Raw genomic sequence first — 10650 nt, 5'->3', positions numbered from 1 at the left:
TGCAATTCTTGGTGTATTATGTGAACTGCTGGTAGTTGTGATAAGTTGGTGGTAAACTTGGATATTTAAGCTTGATATCACATCTTTAGGTTGTCTCTTCTCCAGCTTACTACTCTTTTATTTTGGTGTCTTCTTTCTTGATTCCGTATTGCATTACATTTCCATACTTGAACTTTTCTTTTCTTGACTTCTTGAGCCACATTATTGCTTTCTTGATTACTCATTTTGATCCGTCACGTGCAAGAATTTTATTGTGTGTTAAATTTTTATGAGTTGTTGTCTTGGTTTGAGTTACTTGAGTTTGATAAGAACTTGTGGACATAGGCAAAAGAGGTAAAAGGCATAGAGTGGTGAGTTCATAAGAGGGGAAAAGCCTTGATGAGTTAAACACGAATGGAGTGTCCCCTGTTGAGTGTAAACACGTAAGGGAGTGAGTGAGGTGTTTTCTTTACACTAACCATTTTCTTGCAGGTCTGAAAACATGTCTAGAAGGGGTGATGGTAGTGAGGGGGAAGGTGAAAATCCATTCTATATGCAGGCTGTTAGACAACAATTTGAAAGAATGAATGTTGTTGCAATGGAATCATAGATAGGTTGAAAAGATTGGAGCAAAGAGATAGGCAAAATGAGAAAAGGCCAAATAGGAGGGATCTTGTACCTCCAGTAGTTGAATCTGATGAAGATGAGGTCGATAACTATGATTTTGAGGTTGAAAGACCTAGGAGGGGTAGGTATGAGAGAAGAGCTGAAGATAGGAGGAATGGGGATAGGAGGATAAGAAGAGAGGAAAGAGAGAGAAATAGGGTAGATGATAATATCAAAAGTATTAAAATGAGTATCCCTTCTTTCCAAGGGAAAAATGATCTGGATGTGTATTTAGAATGGGAAAGGAAGGTAGAAGCTGTCTTTGATTGTCATCACTATTCGGAGGAGAAAAAAGTAAAGTTAGCAGCAGTAGAATATACTGATTATGCTTTGGTATGGTGGGATCAAGTGTTGATTAGTAGAAGGAGAAATTATGAGCAATCAATTGCAACCTGGGGTGGGATGAAAACTATAATGAGGAAGAGATTTGTTCCTAGTCATTACTATAGAGAGCTACATCAATGGTTACAAAGATTGACTCAAGGTTCTAAAAGTGTTGAAGATTATCATAAAGAAATGGAAATTACAATGATTAGAGCAAATGTGGAGGAGGATAGAGAAGCCACCATGGCTAGATTCTTGAATGGGCTAAACAAGGAGATTGCCCATATTGTTGAGTTACATCATTATGTTGAGTTGGAAGATATAGTCCACATGGCTATGAAGGTAGAAAGGCAACTTAAAAATAATTCAAAATTTGGAGGAAATGTAGGTACTTCTTCATCTTGGAAGTCTAATTGGAAGAAGGAGGATGGGGAAAAGGCTGTTAGCAAATATAAGAAAAATGAGGAAAAGAAAAAGAAGGTGGAGAAGAAATTTGTAGAAAGTAAAGGAAAGGAGGTTGCTACTACTACCCGAAATAGAGATGTGAAGTGTTTTAGATGTTTGGGCAGTGGACACATAACTTCTCAATGCCCTAACAAGAGAGTCATGGTCATGAGAGAAAATGGTGAGATAGAAACGGAGGAGGAAATTGTGAGTGATTCCACATCTTCAGGGGAGGAGGATGCAGAGGTAGAATATGCTGCTGAAGGAAGTGCTCTAGTGATTATGAGAGCACTAAATACTCAAGTAAAGGAGGATGTTGGTGATGAATTGCAAAGAGAAACAATTTTCCATATAAGGTGTCTTATCCAAGACAAAGCTTATAGTGTCATCATTGATGGGGGAAGTTGTGCCAATGTTGCTAGTACTATTTTGGTGCAGAAATTAGGGTTGAGGACTTTGAAACACCCTAGACCCTATAAATTGCAATGGTTGAATGAATGTGGTGAGGTGAAAGTAACAAAACAAGTGCTGGTTTCCTTTGCAATAGGAAATTATCAAGATGAGGCTATGTGTGACGTGGTTCTAATGCAAGCTGGCCATTTTTTACTTGGCCGACCATGGCAATTTGATAGAAAGGTGATCCACGATGGGTATAAAAATAGGTATTCTTTTAAAATGAATGGAAGGAAAATCATTTTGGCACCTATGACACTAAAATAGATTTATGAAGACCAAATAAGGCTTAAACAAGCAATGGGTGAGGAAAAATCAAAAGTGGCCTAAAAGAGAGCAGAGAAGAAAAAGAGTGAAAAGAAATTGAGTAAAAATATTGTGTAACATCCCCACTGTACGTATTCTGTACGTTCTATTGCTCCAGTGGCCAAATAACAGTCCAGGCAAGTTAGGATGTCTGGAACTACCCTTCGGTGATAGTAAACCGACATATAATGATGAAATAAATAAAAAGAAAATACAAGAAAAATCAAAGAAAAATGAAAGAGAGAAAATGAAGCTAAGTTAAACGAGCCGGCACCGCAGCGATGGGTGACCGCTCTGGGAAGGCCGTTGCCAACCCTAGGACTGCAGGGAACCCTCGGAATTTAATTTTGAGGCATAAATAAAGGTTTATTGAAATGTAATTGATACTAGAAATATCAAAGAAAAATTAATAAATTAATATAAAGAAAAACGAAAAATCAAGAAACAGACAAAAAATCGGTGTTACCGAAAAATCGGGAATATAACCCAAAGTGGGGTATTTTGGTTATTTGACACCTAGAGTTATCTTTTGACCTCAATTTCCGCTAAAAATAAATGATATTACACTTTAGAAATGTCATGAAAAATTAAATGGTGGTACATTATGTAAATAGTGAAGGAAATGAGATAAATATGCAAATTAGGAAAATTGGAATAATTAAACATTAAGTTAAAGTGAGTGCTCCACTAACTCAAGTCTTGGGACACTTAATTAAGTCATTTTGGATAGAAATTCAGTTCATCTTCTTCCTCCCAAATGACCAGCCGAATTGATCCTCCCAAAACCTCCATGGAAGTCCACCATGGCCAAACTCCCTCCATCACCATGCACCATTGATCAAGCCATCCTTTCCTCTTGATTCCTTCATTAAAGCTTGCCTATTCACCTTGGGGAAGATATTGGCAACAAGAAAAACAAGATTTGGTGAAGTTTTGATAAGCTCCAAAAGTGGTAAGTGTCCAAAACCTCTCCCTTGCTTTAGTAAACCTTGTGTTTAGGTTGAGGTGAGTATTTTGGTTAAGAGAAATGAAGAAAATCTTGAGAAACGAAATGGTCCATTTTTGGCAGCCATGAATATATGTTGTAGTTGAATTTTTATTATCTATAATGGATGGAAACTAAGGTTGAATAACTTAAATGGAGGAAGTAGTAAGTTAAAATCTAAGTATGTACATGTAGTGCTTGAATTAAGGGTGTGTAATGGAACCTTAATGCTTTGGGCAAACTGCCATGTTTGGCAGCCTATTAAACCATGAATTTGTGTGTGAACATTTAGTTATTAATGAAATATGCTAATGTTAAATTGTGGGTAGCAAGTGTAAGTGATATTGAAGTGTATGTGAAATATTGACATTGAGATATGTTGAATTTTGGTGGAAGTGAATGTTGAACTTAATGATGAATTGTGTGCATTAAGCACTTGAATATTCTGCCCAAAATTGTTGCTGGAATTGTGTAAAATATATATATGAAAGTGTTATTGATTGAATATTGAAGTAATGAGGAGGAGAAGGAATATCAAATTGGAAGTGTATGTGCTTTGTGCAAGTTGTGTGTTGAAGGCAGTACATAAATTAGGCCATAAGTGCCAAACTATGAAACCAATTGGTATGAGGCCAATGGGGGGGTGAAACTAGACACCAAATAGGACAACTTTCATGTAGAAATGTTGCTAAAATTCTGCCTAGAAACTGACCTTAAAAATGACCAAATTCGGATTAGCAACCTTGCAACCAAGATTTTTGACCATATGAATAGTAGTCCTTGGGATGACCATAACTCACTCAAAACAGGTCCAATTGACCTGAAATTTTTACCATGGTTAGTTTAGACATAGATCTACAATTCTTATGGAGACACCAAAGCCAGAAATGGCCAGAACCAAGTCAAATGGCTTGCACAAGTTCGGGTACAAAAGCTGCCGAACCAAAAGTGACCTAAAAATTGACCAAATTTTGCACTAAAAGTGCAATCTGTCCAGCTTTAGTAAATTGACCATATCTTGGTCTACACAACTCAGAATGACCTGAAATTTTGCCCCGCATGCAATAAGACATAGAGCTACAATTTTGCTTCTTTGACAAGAAGCTAAAAACTAAGATAAATAGGACTTTAAGCTAGACCAATCTAGCACACAAAAATTAAGAATTTGACATCTTACATACAATGATGCTTGAAGCATTTTGGCAATGAATGCCAACTTGTAAAAATGGCAAATTGCACTATATTGGTAGCATATTGAGATATAAATTGTGACATATTGATGCTAGAAACAACTTATCCATATTACCTAAAAAGGTCAATATATGTATTGACTTGTGAATTATATAATAGATAGTAAACTCCAAAGATTGAAGAATTAAACAATTAATTTATAATGTGCCCTAGTTTGCCTAGTTGACTAGTATGGATAGGTTGACATGCCAATAGGATTCTGACAACTGTTCTGTAAATGGCTTCATGCCATACTGTGTTTCTACGGCTTATTATGCCGCACTGTGACTTTAATAGCCTACGGCTATACATATTGTGTATTTATTCTTGGCTTATCGCCAGATTGACTATATGGCTTCTTAGCCACACTATTTGCACACCGGGAGACACTTTGGGACCGATGGTGTGACGGCCCGAGGTACTAGGTACCCAGTGCCAGTATATCTGTTTATCCAGTCTGTTCAGTATATAGGCTACACGGGCAGTAATTCAAGTACTATTAAATTCAAATAGCTAAATCCAGTCTACTGACATACAGCACCACCAAAAATTCGTAAACACTTTATTTACTTTATTTTAGTGTATATTTATTTATATTTGGCACCACTAAGCAAAATTGCTTAGCGCGTTGCTTTTGTAACACGTAGGTATTAGAGACACAGCTGGAGAGCCCAGCAGACCTACGACTGGGTGAGACATTAGATCTGCACAGGAGTCCAGAGTCATCTGCACTACATTGCATACATGGTAAGACTTAGGATATCTTGTATTTTATACTTTTGTTATATCTTTGAAATTCGGCCTTGTATTTTGTAATATTATGAAAGCTTTAAAGTTTATAATATCTTGTACATATTAAATAACATGGAATTTTTCTGGATATATTTGAATTATTATGGACTGTATTATGGAACTGTTTAATGACTGTAAAAGTCTATTGACTTTACTGAGAATAGAGACTGTGAAATATTTGAGATTTTGATATTATCATATTGAACTGTTTTTAAAGGTTTAGAAGGACAGTTTGTCCGAAATACAGACGACACCTTGCCAAATTTTTATTACCAGTCTTGAAACACTGATTTTATTAAAGTGTGAAAATAGAACCAGTATGCTATGAATAGCACATAAAGACTTCTTAAAATCATATTGAGCTTAGAAAATGTGATAATCACAGACTAAGTGCTCTGGCACACCGTGTAGCACGCCTTGCTCGGCTACACAGTAGACGGGTGAGGGGTGTTACATTTAGTGGTATCAAAGCACGATTTAGGCATTTCTGGACCTAGATAAATTGCATACCATGCATTGCATTGTAAGTGTTAAGATGACTCTAATGCAGATCTTTTGATTTGTTTTGTTATTTTGATCAGAATATGGACTCCACATCGCAGAGAGTGGTTGATGAGGAAGTGGAAAGTCATGCTCCATCTATGACTGAACCAGGAGACAGGAGGGAACCTACTCCACCAGTACCAAATGCACCAGCCACATTTCAGCAAATGGCTGAGTTCTTTAGACAGATGGCAGGAGTTATACCACCACCACCACCTCCACATCAAAAATCTCATATGGAGAGACTCAGGAAGTTTGGAGCAGTGGACTTTCTGGGCAAAAGGGAAGATGATTCTGTCACAGCTGAAAACTGGTTGGACAGAACTGGAAGAGTCTTGAAACAACTTCATTGTACCCCAGAGCAGAATTTGGAAGCTGCTGTATCACTACTGCAAGATGATACATACCAGTGGTGGGATACAGTAGCTAGGAGGTGCCACCAGAACAGATAACTTAGGATTTCTTTCTCACTGAGTTCAAAAAGAAGTATGTGGGCATTGTATACCTGGAAGAGAAGAGAAGGGAGTTTATTACCCTACGCCAGAGACAGCTGACAGTGGCTGAATATGAAAGAGAATTTGTCAGACTAAGCCGCTATGGGAAGAAATAGTCCCTAATGAGGCAGAGAGATGCAAGAGATTTGAGGAAGGACTCAATGATAACATTAAAGTAATGATTACAGCCTTGGGGATTACAGAGTTTGCCAAATTAGTGGAAGCTACACTGAAGGTTGAAAAAGTTAGAATGAATGAGCAGAACAGAAGGGACAGACAACAGAAAAGAGGTCAGAGTCGACCAGACATCTTACGCCCTAGTAAGAAATTTAGAGGTTCGCCTACTCGAGTTTCAGAGAGCACCAAGTCGTGGTCACCACAGAGGCCCAAATCTCGGTTGCACCAAGGAGAGGTCACCCACCCCTTCAATGGCTAGCTCTCCAGTGGGGGCAGTCTGAGGACCAGCCCAACAAGATCATTGCTTGCCCACATTGCCAAAAATGGCATAAGGGTGAATGTTGAAGGATGATAGGTGCTTGTTTACGATGTGGATCTACAAACCACCTAGTCCGAGATTATCCTCGCAGAACTGCTACATCCACTCCAGTATTAACTGATAGGCCTGCCCCTCTAGCTCCAAGGGGTAGAAGGTCGGGTAAGGTTGAGGCAGCCGGTACTTCACAGAAACCTGTATCAGAATCTGTGGAGAGAGCAGAAGGTAGAAAACCAGCCAAAGCCTATGCTATAAGGGCACAGGAGGAACAGGATGCTCCAGATGTCATCAAGGGTACGTTCCTCCTTTATAATACTTCTGTGCATACATTAGTGGATCCTGGATCTACTCATTCATATATTTGTATCAAGCTGCCCGTAGAAAAGGGAATACCAGTAGAGGAAAGTGACCAAGATATCCTGGTCACAAATCCGCTAAGCCACAGTGTGGTAGTAAACAAAGTGTATAAGGGCTATCCATTGAAGATTCAAGGGAAAGTGTTCTCAGTAGACTTAATCGAACTGCCTTTCCATGAGTTTGATGTGATTTTGGGAATGGACTGGTTATCCCATCATCAGGCAATAGTATATTGTAAATTGAAGAGAATCTCTCTGAAAACTTCTGAGAACGAAGAAATAACAGTTGTGGGTGAAAGGACAAATTTCTTGTCCAATGTCATTTTAGCTACAATTGCAAGGAGATGGTTGAGAAAAGGGTGTGAAGCCTATCTGGCACACGTGGTTGATACTAGGCAGGGTAAACTTGACTTGTCTGACATACCCACAGTAAGGGATTTCTCTGAGGTATTTCCTGAGGAATTGCCTAGTTTGCCACCAGAAAGGGAAGTTGAATTTGCTATTGAGATTATGCCGGGTACAGCTCCAATTTCAATTGCTCCATATAGGATGACACCTGCTGAATTGAAAGAGTTAAAAATCCAGCTACAAGAATTACTAGACAAGGGGTTCATACGCCCCAGTGTGTCACTGTGGGGAGCTCCGGTACTGTTTGTAAAGAAGAAAGATGGGACACTGAGGTTATGTGTTGACTACCGGCAGTTAAACAGAGTAACAGTGAAGAACAAGTATCTGTTGCCTAGAATTGACGATTTGTTTGATCAGTTGAAGGGAGCCGGTGTGTTTTCTAAGATTGATCTCAGATCAGGGTATCATCAGCTAAGGGTTAAGGATGCAGATGTGCCTAAGACTGCATTTAGAACCCAGAATGGGCATTATGAATTCCTGGTGATGCCATTTAGGTTAACAAATGCTCCAGCATCATTCATGGACCTTATGAACCGTATCTTCCATCCATACTTAGATCGGTTCGTAGTGGTCTTCATTAATGACATCCTGGTGTATTCCAAGGATAATGCAGAACATGATAAGCATTTGAGAATTGTTCTGCAGACTTTAAAAGAGAAGAAATTGTATGCTAAATTGTTCAAGTGTGAGTTCTGATTGAATGAGATTGCATTCTTTGGACATGTGGTATCAGCTGAAGGGATTAGAGTGGATCCCAAAAAGATTAAAGCGGTGATGGAATGGAAGCCTCCCAGAAATACAACTGAGATCAGAAGTTTCTTGGGGTTAGCTGGATATTATAGAAGATTTGTAAAGGGATTTTCCCTAATAGCTGCTCCAATGACCAAATTACTACACAAGAATATGAAATTTGACTGGAATGACAAGTGTCAAGCTAGTTTTGAGAGGCTGAAGGCTATGTTGACAGAGGCACCGGTGTTAACACAGCCAATGTTTGGAAAAGACTTTGTAGTCTACAGTGATGCCTCACACAATGGGTTAGGGTGTGTACTCATGCAAGAAGAGAAAGTGGTCGCATATGCTTCCAGGCAGTTAAGGCCACATGAAAAGAATTACCCTACTCATGATTTAGAGTTAGCAATAATTATCTTCGCATTTAAGATATGGAGGCATTACTTGTATGGAGAAAAATGCTACATATACACAGACCATAAGAGTCTGAAGTATCTGCCAACCCAGAAGGAACTTAATTTGAGACAGAGGCGATGGATTGAATTCCTAAAAGATTATGATTGTGTGATTGACTACCACCCTGGGAAGACAAATGTAGTCGTTGATGCTTTAAGCAGAAAATCTATTGTAGCATTAAGATCTCTGAATGCCCAACTGTCCTTAACTCATGATGGAGTTATTTTGGCTGAGTTACAAGTGAAGCCGAATTTGTTACAACAGATACAGGATGGGCAGAAGACAGATGAGAAATTAATGGCTGTTATGGGCAAAATCACTGAGGGGAAGGAAATTGAATATGAAGTGAAAGAAAATGGGTGCCTGTACTATAAAGAAAGAGTATGTGTACCAGATGATAAAGAGTTGAAAACCAGTATTCTGAAAGAAGCACATAACAGTGTATATGCTATGCACCCAGGAAGCACAAAAATGTACCATGACCTGAAACTCCGATACTGGTGGCCAGGTATGAAGAAGGACATAGTTGAATATGTAACTAGATGCTTGACATATCAGCAAGTCAAAGTAGAACATCAAGTTCCATCAGGTTTGTTACAGCCCATAAACATACTTGAATGGAAATGGGATCGAATCACTATGTACTTTGTCAGTGGTCTACCTCTCACTCAGAATAAGCATGATGCAGTATGGGTGATTATGGATAGGTTAACCAAATCAGCACATTTTCTGCCAGTTAGAGCTGACTACTCACTGGAAAAGCTAGCAGAATTGTACATCAGTGAGATAGTTAGACTACATGAAATTCCACTTTCCATTATATCTGATAGAGACCCGAGGTTTACATCTAGATTTTGGAAGAAATTACAAGAATCCTTGGGCACACAACTCCATTTTAGTATGGCTTTTCATCCTCAGACGGATGGACAGTCAGAAAGAATAATCCAGGAAAATTTTGAAACTCATTGAGTTATTGCAAACAATAAACTGATAATAATGATAGTAATAACTGAATATGTGTGATAGGTCCTCGAGGATATGCTGAGAAGTTGTGTTATTGAGTTTAAGGGAAGTTGGGACAGATACCTTCCACTGGCAGAATTTTCATATAATAATAGCTATCAAGCTAGCATACAAATGGCACCCTATGAAGCACTGTATGGGAGAAAATGCAGAACACCTGTATATTGGACTGAATTGGGTGAAGATAAGCTAGTGGGGCCAGACCTGAAAAAACAGATAGAGGAAAAGGTGAAACTGATAAAGGCCAATTTGAAAGTTGCCTCAGACCGACAGAAATCTTATGCTGACTTGAGGAGAAAAGACATTGAGTATGAAGTTGGTGAGAAGGTATTTCTCAAAGTATCACCGTGGAAGAAAGTGTTGAGATTCGGGAAAAAGAGAAAATTAAGCCCTAGGTTCATTGGCCCATATGAAGTTATTGAACGTGTGGGGACCAGTAGCCTATCGATTAGCCTTACCACCTGAGCTGGACAAGATACATAATGTGTTCCATGTCTCGATGCTCAGAAGATACAGATAAGATCCTTCACATGTCATCTCAGCAGAAGAAATTGTGGTACAACCTGACCTGACATATGAAGAAGAACCAATTAAAATCTTGGCACGAGAGGTAAAAGAGCTCAGAAACAAGACAATTCCACTAGTGAAAATCCTATGGAGACACCACAACACGGAAGAGGCAACATGGGAGAGTGAGGAGACAATGAGGCAATAGTTCCCTCAGCTCTTCATATCAGGTAAATTTCGAGGATGAAATTTTTATTTAGAGGGGAAGAGTTGTAACATCTCCACTGTACGTATTATGTACGTTCTATTGCTCCAGTGGCCAAATAACAGTCCAGGCAAGTTAGGATGTCTGGAACTAACCTTCGGTGATAGTGAACAGACATATAATGATGAAATAAATAAAAAGAAAATACAAGAAATATCAAAGAAAAATGAAAGAGAGAAAATGAAGCTAAGTTA

This window comes from Hevea brasiliensis, chromosome 8, assembly GCF_030052815.1.
Source record: "Hevea brasiliensis isolate MT/VB/25A 57/8 chromosome 8, ASM3005281v1, whole genome shotgun sequence".
Taxonomy (NCBI): Eukaryota; Viridiplantae; Streptophyta; class Magnoliopsida; order Malpighiales; family Euphorbiaceae; genus Hevea; species Hevea brasiliensis.
Note: the sequence above shows the minus strand (reverse complement) of the source record.